Genomic DNA, 10156 nt, shown 5'->3' with positions numbered 1-10156 from the left:
TTTACTTTTTGCCAGACTCTTCTTGATGTAACAAAGGAATGTTTTGCCTGTAGACTGTATGCCATTATTTTCAATAAGAAAATAAAAGAAAAAATAAATCAAAAATTCACTAAGAACATACTATAAACCTATACCTGCTGACATCACAAAGATATGGACATATACATTTAAGGAGAAAAAAAGAGTTGAATTCAGTATTGAAAAATAGTTTTTTAAAAAAACAAGTGAGCATCTAGTTTTAAGATATTGCTATTTCCTTTATATATTTTTCCCTTAGTGATCTCAACCACTTTTATATTTCTACTCTTGGTAACTGACTCTATAATCTTTACCTTAAGACCTATCTTTTCTCTAAATCATTACCCAACTTCTACGCATCTCTACCTTGATGTCTCAATAGCATCTTAAACATAAAGTTAAAATATATAATTTCTGGCTGGGCACAGTGACTAACTCCTATAATGTTAGCACTCTGAGAAGCCAAGGTGGGTAGACTACTTTAGTTCAGAGGTTCAAGACCATCCTGAGCAAGAGTGAGACCCTGTCTCTACTAAAAATAGAAAAAAAAATTAGCCAGGCATCATGGTAGGCATCTATAGTCCCAGCTACTGGGAAAGCTAAGGCAAAAGGATCACTTGAGCCCAAGAGTTGGAGGTTGCTGTGATGATAATGATGATGATTATGATGATGATGATGCCTCAACATGCTATCCGGGGTGAGAGAGTAAGATCTGTCTCCAAAAAAAAGTATATGTACATAAACCTTTTTTATTTTATATATATATATATATATAATATATATATATATATACATATAAAATTCCCTTCTCTCCATACATATATATAATTCTCTTCTCTCCTCTTATTTCTAATATTACTGTAAAGTAAACTCATTTTTTTCTAATCACTCAAGCTATACACATTTGCCCTGATTCTTGCCCTTCCCTTTGGCTGTTCACACACAACCAGTCAACATGTTACGTTAACTCTTCTTTTACAGTGGATGCTATGTTTTTCTTCTCTTCCTCATGGTATCTACTCTGTTTTAGATATTTATTATCATTGGTCTTAAGTATAGCAATGATCTCCTAAACAGGCTCTACCCAGGCTCTCCCTTTCTGATTTCTTCCACATAATTAATAGATAAATCTTTATGTTTTTGAGATAGAGTTTCACTCTCTTGCCCCAGACTAGAGTGCCATCACAGCAGCCAAGCTCACAGAAACTTCAAAGTCCAGGTTTCAAGCAATTCTCCCACTTAGGCTACCCAGAGTGCTAGGATTATATGCGTGAGCCACCATGCCTAGCCCAAATCTTCTAAAAGTACAATTTTTGTACTTAATTTCTGTTTTAAAATCTTCAATGGCCCACCCAATTATTTTAAGCACAATGTCTGAAATCAGTAGCCTAGCATCCAAATTCCCACATAATCAGGCTACGCTATTAATATTATCTTTTAAATTATTATTTTAAAGAAGCATATTGTTTACCATCTATTATCACATTATAAGAGGTGATGAAATAAGAGAAAGAAATAAAAATAGTGGGACAATAAACAAGAACAGAGGAAATTTTAGCTTGATCTATGCCTCCCAGTTTGTGTCTTTGCTCATGAGATTCTGCCCACCTGCATAACATTCACTGATCCCTCCCTTGCCTAGCATATGCCTACCTATTCTCAGTAAGTTCTCATGTCTACAGTGATTACTCTATTTGATCTTCTCTAGCTAAATTGTCTGTGTTACTTGGCATTGAACACCCACTGCCTTGGATCGAAGTGATCCTTTTCTTTCTCTGTATCCTTTCACTCCCCATTTAGATTGTCAGCTAAGTTCAGGACAAGACCTGGCACTTCTTTTGTGCCTTTTATGAACACTAACCAAGTGTTCAATACATGCTGGTGTTTGGTTATTGAGTATGTACTAAAAATCTGCCTTTGGTGTAGGGCAAATATATATGATTGGATTCAAGTATTTGTTTTACTTATGCTAGTTTGTATGTCTATGTGTAGACCTAGACCAAATTAGCCTGCTATTCCCATAAATTATAACCTGCAGGGCCATACACCTAGCATCTCTCTGCAGATGGAGTTTCAAACTGCGACTATTTCTTTTAAGCACATCAGTCAAAATGCTGGTTCACAGTTATTTAAAGTGGTTTATATTTTATGGTCCTGTGAAAGCTTCACATTGCAACTGCTGAGCTTTAAAAACATAGAAACTAGAACGAAGGTACAAGGGACTGCCATCTGTCCCTATAAACAATTATCGGCCAGCCATCTGCCCATATACTGGGTAATGATTTTAATGCTGGTAATATGTGACTGAAATACTCTTTCTCCACAGAGCCAAAGAAAGGGAGCCCATTAAAAAGTGCTGATCCTTCTAGTTGTTGTTTGTTAATGTTTTCTTCCATATAAGAGCTTATCATTGAATTTGTCTCTATGTCTTTCACTATGTATTGAAAAATTATTCTGCATTTGCATCTGCAAACACCTGCCCTTTTGCAAATAGGTGTTTCTATTTACAAATTACCAGAAAGAATTGCTGAAACTATGGAATATCATTTAGAACCATTCAGATTGAACTGAAGTGTCTGAGCCATTACAAAAGAGAGCTAACAGTAATGGGATTAATGATTAACCTGAGGTTCAAGCAAGGTAGAATAAAGAAACACACAGCCAACGAAAACCATTGCTCTTGCCTTTCAAAAACACCTCAGCAGAGTTCACAATTCTGTTAATAGATTATTATTTATCTATTTTTCTGCAATCAAAACTGAAGTAAATTAGAATTCAAGTGACAGCATATGATTCTTTGAATTTGGACCAAATCCATCTAGTCTGCTAGGGTAGGGCATGGCTATTTGAAAATGTAAAGATTTATAAGTATATGATTTGATATATGAAATTAAGGTCTCATTTGTGGTATTACTCTGAGTCATGGTTCCTCAGCCCATATTCCTTTTTTATACACAGTGGTGTCAAAAGAAATAGTTTATCAAGAACATATATCTCAAAGGTTAGAAAAATTACCAAAATAGGTAATGCAGATTTTGGGCAACTGCCATATTTTTAAGGGACATGTATTAACTAAATTTTAACCCATAATGTCCTATACTTAACTTACTTATCCTGAAATTACTTGTATTTCAAGTTTAGACCTTTTTGTACAAAATAGCCTTTAATGTATCTGCTGTTTTATAAATTTCATGTGAAATATACATATTGCAAACATGTTTCAAAATTGTTTGTACCTAAAGAATTTAACTATGTTTATCAAATCTTTTCTTCCTTGCCTTTATTTACCAATATTCTCTTTCTTCTTTCCTCTGAATAGTAAGGATTCTCAGAAATCATAAGTAATGAGTGATTTGCTCTTAACACATTGTCTATCCCACTGAATCTACTTTGAAAAACTTCATATAGCTTACAAAATGTAAGAAAAGTGTATTAGACATTCTGCATAATAATAGCTTCAACTGTTTTATAAGGTAAGAACTTACGCTGTAAATCTTGGATCTACAAGTACGCATAATCTCCAAGGAAACTTCAGGTATTGAAGCTATTAATGATTATTAAAACCCTAAAGAAAATGCATGCTCATTTATAAATGGACTTCTTTGATTGGGCAAATGACATGAGGCAATGAGCAAAATAAAGCTGTAGTTTAGAGTTAATAGCTACTAATAATGTAAATTTTTATTGAAAATCTAAATAAATAAAATAGAACCAATACAAGATTAATGACAAGTATTCTGGCAGAAAAAAAATTAAATTGGGAGTTTTTTATTATTATTATTTTAAAATGTATGTAAGAATTCCTTTTTTTATCTACTCAGGCAATGTTAAAAACTTGGATATTGCCAGTTATACAGCAGCAATCACAACACTGTTGTTTAATAATGAAAGGGAAGCATTACATCCTCATATCATTCAGAATTTCATTTGAAATCTTTGCCTTCGTTTTTTTCTAAATCTTTTCCGGGATTAACAGAATCTATTTGTGATGATCTTGACAGTTCAGGTGCGAAAAAGACATTAATAAGGTAGATATTACTGTCACTATCTCACTATAAGTATGAAAAGATAATGAGTGAATCTATTAAAAGAAAAAATGGTAGGGGAGAGAAAAAGCTCTATCAGTAGCAATTACTTTATTTATTAATGTCAGTTGATAATTCCTCTCCACCAGGTAATTCTGTAGCCTGCCAAGAACCTTTGAGAAAGGAATCTTTCTGGGAATGGTTACTGCAGTGTAATTTTGTTTATTGGTGTTAAATTCATGCAATTGTTGAATTTTTATTTTTAGGGGCTGCCTTGATAAAAGTTCAGATGCTACTGCAGTACCTGTATGTATTAGATACTCATTAAAGTCCTTGGTAAAACAATCAGGAAAGTAAATACCTAAGAGTCCAGCAGACCTGAGTTCTTCTAACAGACCTTTAAATTAGATGTGAGACTTACTAAGTCATTTGGACCCTCTAAATATCACTCTTATTATCTGTAAACTGAAAGATTTAAAGCTATCTTTCCTCAGACTTAAATAATTTTAATCTCCATGTGTTTTTTACTTCCTCCTCAGTGTTAAGAGTTTTATTCCTTAATTTCTAAGAGAACAAAAATATATCTCTGAATAAATAATTCTCTAGTAGCAAAAACTGTAAGCATAGGAAGAGTACTGCCTAAAACAGCCTATGAGAAAGGTACTTTGATCAACATAGGGATGAATAGAGGTCAAATGTACATGACAATTTCTGCTGTTCTATGTAAGGCCACCCTAAATTGAGGTTGCTTTGATTTTCTAGAATTAGTCTAAGGGAAATTTCATTTTCTCCTCTCACTGCCCCCTATGTTTAACATTTAAAACCAGCTTTGAGTGACTACATGACTGCTAGATAGGTATTTTCCTGAAATTTGGTGATCCTGAGAACAATAATGAAAAAAGAATAAATGATGTTAGAGCATTTATATACTTTTGCTGTATTTCTATTTCTGATGGATTATGCATATACTATGCTCTTTAACCGATGCTAAATCCACCTCTCACATTTAAAAGGGTCTGGCATCACACTGATTTCATTTATTCTAGAAAAGAAAATACAGACTAATTTTAACCCTATGAATAAATTGATAGATCAATCCAAAAAGAGCAGGCAAAACAAATGTCCACTGGAATTGACAGACATAGGTAAAGTTAAATCACATAAAACATTCCATTTCATCCTTCATCAATTTTGAATACCAGCATTATATTCATTAAGATGGAAATTTTCTCTAAGATATTTAAATATTTAAAGAGGTCTATTTTTCTTTGGTTAGGTTCTCATATTTAATAATAAATAGATGTGTGACTTAATCAATTTTTCAGGCATAACCACACAAATATCATGCAGGTCCCAGGTTTTCCTTTAAAAACAGAATTCAATTGCTGCTTCTTATATCCAAGTACCTAAGTATCTAACATAATATGTAATCTCATGTCTATAGTCATCCTATTCTTTGCCTATCCATCAACCATTCTTTCATTATTGTTACTCATGACTCAATTTTGTTCACTCCTGAGTGGTTAAATGCTTCAGGGGTCTTTTCTCTTAATTTTCAAGAGATACACTGTGATCTCATTTCTCTCTCTCCCAGGAAATATGCAAAAGCAGGTGTTCTGAGACATGTTTACTTGTTCACAGAAAGAGAACTGTGAAATTAAATGTGTGATAATGTGATGCCGGGAACTGCAGCAACCATTTTGCACATATGAGAAGAGTAACCAAAATCCTAACTAAGGATGGCAGAATAGAAGGAATGAACCTGAGTTATTGCTGACATTAAGAATCTTCTTAATTTACCAACTTTTATATACTATAGCTTCATATTTCTTAAATGAGATATTAAAATTTTCTTACTATTTTACCTACTATAGAGTGACTTTATAATTACAATTATAAACATCCTGATAAAAATAAATTAAGTAAAAGAAAAGTTGTCAGAGAAATAAACTGAATATATTGCAGATTCTTTCCTTAACATGATCAATTTCTACATAAATGTTCAGGAATCTTGTTTCCTTTCCTATTACACTATGTAAAAGTACATACATTTTCTAATATTTTATATTCATTATATTTTATAATTCAAAATAGCAATGTCTGCATTGTTTTAGGTGCCAAAACACTAGATAAATCTTAACCAAATTTTCATTATTTTTTAAATGTTTTGTGTATACCTTTTTGCATAATCAATATTATTTAATGCTATATGAAGTTTACTAAAATTTCTAAATATTTTGGAGTTCTTTAGATTTTATTACAGGCCAGTTATAAACTACTTCATATCATCTTGTATTTAATTCACAGAAGCTAAAATTCATTATGTCATCAGATGAGAACTTCATGAGTAGTGAACAGAGTGCCAGGTTCCCCATTGGCAACTCATCTACTTAGTTTTTTCATGGGAATTATGGGAATTATATGTGGATGTCACTTTCAACCAAGAACCACAGTTAGATTATTGCATATTCCCAAGAAAACGCATCCTCAGAAAAGAGACACAAATTACCAATTGAATCAAAGTCATCCCAGCTTAGGATTTTGGAAACTCCCTTTGATCCTGTCTTTACATCTTTATTTGTTCAGTCTCATAACAAGTTTTCCCAAGTTCATTTTGCATAGATTGTTTGCTACCATTTTGGTAGTGAAAAAGATACAAAAAATCCTGCTCTTTTAAGTGTATAGTCTCATACTTCTGACAATCTCTACTATCATTCTAGTCTTGAAATTTCTGTACCTTGTATGCAGTCTTCAAGTTATCCAATATATTTGAGAGACATTTATAGTTGTTTCCCTGCTACTTGCAGATATTAGGAGAAGGTTTTTGATAGTCATGCAGAAGGTAGAGTTTGAACTTTTTAGAAGATGAATTTGCCAACAAATATCTTGGTTTTCAAAACCCTTCAAAATTCTAACCCAGTTCTACAAGTACAGATGTTTTTCCAACATTATTTTATACGAGCCACAGTGCTAGTCAGGCTGGGATATTTGTTATTCTCAGAATTGGCCACAAACATTTTGTGACCTCCTAAACTGTAACTCAAACTGATTTTACTCATAGAAATAAATCACACTGGCAGTTAGTTATTGTTCAAGTATCACTATAGGTAAACATTTAAAGTATACTGTTGGGTAAATCTTAGAAATCTAAACAGCCACCAGTCAGAACATTGGAACTTAGAACTTACTGTGCCATAGAAACAAACCATTGTATTGAAAATAAAATTTTTGAAATACAAATGTTTTTTAAGTTTTGTACTGAATGCTTTTTTTATGCAAAATGTTACTGTCCTGACTTGAAGAGAGTATTAAATATAACTATTTCAACTTTAAGACAGAGCTACTTTTACCATATTTTTGCAAAAGTATATATTACCATTAAGTTTGGGCAAATGCTCAATAGGATTCTGGAACAGTCTACCATGGGCTTGTTTTATTATGCTTTACCTTCCCCTTTAAAAGTTTAGAATCCCCCCAAATTCAATTAAGTATTACAAATGGACCTATTAATTATGGTTTGGGTAATTAGAATTTTAATACCTTTGCAAGGTCACAGTTAAACCAACTTATGGAGATGGAAGACTGCACTACTATCAATAAAAGTTACAATTACCCACCAATTTTTTTTTTATTTAATAGGGTCTCCTATTGCAGAGCCTAGAGTGCATTGACATCATTATAGCTCACTGCAACCTCAAACTCCTGGACTCAAGCAATCCTCCTCCCTCACCCTCTGAGTATCTAAGACTATAAGCACAAGCCATCACACTTGGCTAATTTTTTTTCATTTTTTGTAGAGGTGGCATCTTGTTATGTTGCTCAAGATGGAACTTATGACCTCAAGTGATTCTCCATCTGGGCCTCCCAAAGTGCTAGGATTACAGATGTGGAACACTATATTGGGGTTCTACTCAATTATTTTGATGTAATAATGTTCCTTTAGTGGTTTATTTTTCCTCCTAGGTTTCTTTGCATACTCTGAGTGAAGAATAATTTAGGAATGCAGTCCCCAACGTTTTTTGTACCAGAGATTGGTTTTATAGAAGATGATTTTTCCATGAACTGGGAATGGAGGTTGTCTGATAGGAGGTAGAACTCAGATGGTGATGTGAGTGACGAGGAATGGCTGTAAATATGATTGAAATTTCAATAGCTTTCTTGCCACTCACCTCCTGCCGTGTACCCCAGTTCTAAACAGCCCAGAGACAACTGCTGGTCCACAGTCTGAGGGCTGGACAATACCGACTTAGGGTATTTGAGAATAAAATAAGATGCTCACTCCTAGGTAGCAGAAGGGGATATGGTTGATGCTACCAGTGATCCTTTTAAAGACATGAGGCCAATTAGGCTCCAAGATGTCAGACAAGAGACATCTCCTTGCCAATCGCTCATGGTAAGATCAGGGTGAGGGAACTCCAGCCACCACTTACTGGATTGTGTGGCCCAGGGACACAATTGTGAGGGCATGGTGAGACATTGAAAGAATCTAGGAACTGGAGAGGACAGGAATTATGAAAGGCCTGCACAGAGAGCTGGTGCCTGGATGGACACTGAGGCCAGCCCTTTGGCAGAGTCCTGTTGTTTTTTGAACTTGAGAGCTTACCGGAGAGATGTTGGGAAGGCCTGACTGGGTGAACAAACTTGAAAGGTACCCAGCAAGCATTTTTGAACTTGGGGAATGCTGAACTGCTGGCAGCCAGAGCACCACTATTTTGGGAGACCAGCAGAGGAGGAATAGCCTGCAGGGTCCCAGCACATGGCTGGCTCTGAATTTGCTTGCTGGGCTTGGACAGCCACCAGAAGGGTGAGACAGAAATGTCCCAGGCCCTTGCACAGACCTCTTTGTGGTCTCAAGGAACTGTTTGGAGGGTTGAGATGTGTCTCCCACATAGTCTGACATGGGCTTCATGCTTCTAACCCTACAGTGATTGAATGATAGTGATGCAGCACAACCAGATTAAATTCAAATAAACCACAAAAACAAGACTGGGTCTCCATGGCAACTAGCTACAACTTCTTTCCCCATCACTCACAGTAGAAGCAGCATACTTGTTTTTTATCTCTTAACCCCAGTGGAAAACCTGATGCCCAGGCAACATATTGCCACAGCTGTATATATAGCTATGTGTGTGTGTGTGTGTGTGTGTGTGTGTGTGTGTATATATATATATAAAAATTTATTTTATTTTTGTTTTTTTATTATTTTCTTTTTGGAGTGCAATCTTTTAATATTTTTCTATTGTCTTCTTCATTAGATTTTCGTTTTTTTTTTTAATATCAAAGTTTCTATCTTGTTACTGTTTCTCTGCCCCTTCCCCCCCGTTTTCTCTTTTATCTCCTCTTTCATTTCTCTATGTGGATATTTTTCTACCTTTCTCATGTTTCCCTCATGTCTTTCAAGGAAGCGAATAAGAAGAAAACATTGATGAGAAAGAACAAAAAAAATATTCTCACAATATAAAAAACCAGAACAGATCAACCCCACAAGAGATGATGAGGAAGCACCACATAGTAGCCTACCTATAAAGCAATTATAAAAAATGACATAAAAGTAATTTAGAGTATGGATGGCAAAATCAATGATGGGAATTGAAGGGAAAGTATTAAATCACTAAAAGGAAATCTGAATATTGACTCAAGAAATGAGTGAAAGATATGATGAAATTATAAAGAATATATCAGAACTTGAGGAATTGAAGGATTCATTCAGGGAAATTAAAGATGCAGTAGAAAGTATAGTAACAGATTAAACTATGGAGAAGAAAGAATCTTAGAGGCCTGGAGATAACTTCTGCATTTAATTAAGCAGAAAAGAAGAAAGTAAAAGCAGAGGTATTGTGTAGAGAATTATGAGACTTCAGGAAGCATAGAAATATAAAAATGATAGGTATACATGAAGGAGAAGAAGAGTGACTAAAAGGTATGGAAGTGCTACTGGAGGATGTCATAACTGAAAATTTCCCAAGCACCATCAAAGATTCAAAAATACTTATTTTAGATGGATATTGAACCCTGGTTTGTCTCAACACAAATAGAGCATCTCCTAGACACATTGTAATGAAGCTGGTCAGACTCAAATGAAAAAGAAAATTCTGCAAGCAGCCACGAGGAAG

This window comes from Otolemur garnettii, unplaced genomic scaffold, assembly GCF_000181295.1.
Source record: "Otolemur garnettii isolate 467f Iridium unplaced genomic scaffold, OtoGar3 scaffold00110, whole genome shotgun sequence".
Lineage (NCBI taxonomy): Eukaryota > Metazoa > Chordata > Mammalia > Primates > Galagidae > Otolemur > Otolemur garnettii.
Note: the sequence above shows the minus strand (reverse complement) of the source record.